General features: G+C 52.3%; 1 pseudogene; it reads right to left on the minus strand.

Moving 5' to 3' along the window:
* Positions 1–308: 308 nt before the first annotated feature.
* On the minus strand, positions 309–1499 carry LOC133235950 (small ribosomal subunit protein uS2-like; annotated as a pseudogene).
* Positions 1500–1815: the final 316 nt, after the last annotated feature.

Raw genomic sequence — 1815 nt, forward strand, 5'->3', positions numbered from 1 at the left:
CAGGAAGATACCACGTGCCTTCAGAGTAACTAAGCCTGTGAACCACAACCATCAAGCCTGTGCTCCACAGCCTGGGGGCCACAGCTCCTGATCCCACGCTCTGCCACCACTGAAGCCTGGGGGCCCTGGGGCCCATGCTCCATAACAAGAGAAGCCGCTGCAACAAGAAGGCCAGGCACCAGAGAGTGCGCCCCGCTCACCGCAACCAGAGCACACCTGTGCAGCAGCAAGGACCCAGCACAGCCCCCACTGAAGAGAAGAGCCTGTGAAAGAACAGCTGAAGCCCACCCAGTGCTGTGCCTACCCATCCAGTGGCCTGAGCAGTGGGCGCTGCAGGCCAGCCTTCAGGGGGAACTGCGGAGTAGGCAGCGAGCTCGCCTGCCCGCCTGTGGACTATGCCAGCACCTCAGATCCAGTAGCGTTGCACTCAGCTGCTGAAGTGACCCATTCACGGTGAAGTCCTCCTTGGTCACAGCTTGCTCAGCTGGCACCTGCTCTTCCCTTTTAATCTCTTCAGAATCTGCAGATGTAGAGATCAGGCATGACCTCCCAAGAGTGTTCACAGGAAACGGTGCCGCGCACGGGCAGAACTTCCCCGGTGAGCATCTGCCGAGTCAGACCCACGGACGGAGCTCCCTGGTTGCCGGGAATGGGTCGTCTCCAGAGTGCAGAGGAGAGTCCGTGTCACACAGACCGATGGTAAGAAGTTCACATACATGCCTCTGGGAGAGGCCGGCGGTCAGCCCTGGGCTCGTAACCACCAGGACTCTTGGCTCCTGGAAGCTGCCTGGGTCTGGTTAGTGGAGGCTCCAGGAGCTAAGCGGCTGACCAGAGGAGCGCCGGCAGCAAACTGCAGCTCAGCTCGCTGGCGAGGATTCCTGGAGGACGCAGCAGGGACAGCAGCTGGGTTTTCAGTGGCAACGATGGCATGAGCTGCCTACAGAAGCTTCTCCCAGGTTCTCTTCGGATTCCTAGTGTAGACGCCGCCACTTTTCCTTCTGTAGATGTACTGCTCCATTGGGAAGTAAAGGTTGGTGCCACCTAAGAGGGCCCCTGCTGCAAGGAACGTGATGACGTCGTCCTTCATTTGCCGGACATCAAGGACCCAGGATAGTGTAAAAGATTCACTTCCGGTTATGACAAGAATCCAGATAGTGCCGTATGGACCACTGTCTGGGTAGCGTGGGAAAAGCCTGAGAAGATATGTTAGAGAAGCCAGATAATCTGATAAAACAAACTTGACTTTCATTCAGTTTGTAGAAATAACGCTGTGAGTTTTATTCTTTAGAAGTTTAAAATTTTTTTGTAATGTCTTGGCATTTCTGAGAAACTTGTAATACATGTACAAGGTTCAAGAACCTAGATATATAAAATACTTTATATTACATTGTTCTTCCTACCCCCTCCCTTCTTGTCAAGGCCCTGCTGCTTCCACAGTCAGCCACGTGTTTTGTTTCTCAGGAAAAGCTTCCGGAGGTTTATTTGTTTGTTTGTTTGTTTTTTCTAAGTATTTATATGGCTGTGCCTGTGAGACCTTGTTCATGGGAACTCTTAGCTGTGGCATGTGGGTTCTAGTTTCCTGACAAGGGATTGAACTCAGGCCCCTACAATGAGAGTGCAGAGTCTTAGCCCCTGGATCAGGAGAGATGGCCCAGAATGTCATTTTATGGATACACAAGCAACTATGAATATCTATTTCTTCTTCACTCCACATGTGGTGCTAATGGTAAAGAACCCACCTCCCTATGCAGGAGACATGAGGGACTCAGATTCAATCCCTGGGTCTGGAAGATCCTCTGGAGCAGGAAATGGCAA

Source organism: Bos javanicus, chromosome 2 (genome assembly GCF_032452875.1).
Source record: "Bos javanicus breed banteng chromosome 2, ARS-OSU_banteng_1.0, whole genome shotgun sequence".
NCBI lineage: Eukaryota > Metazoa > Chordata > Mammalia > Artiodactyla > Bovidae > Bos > Bos javanicus.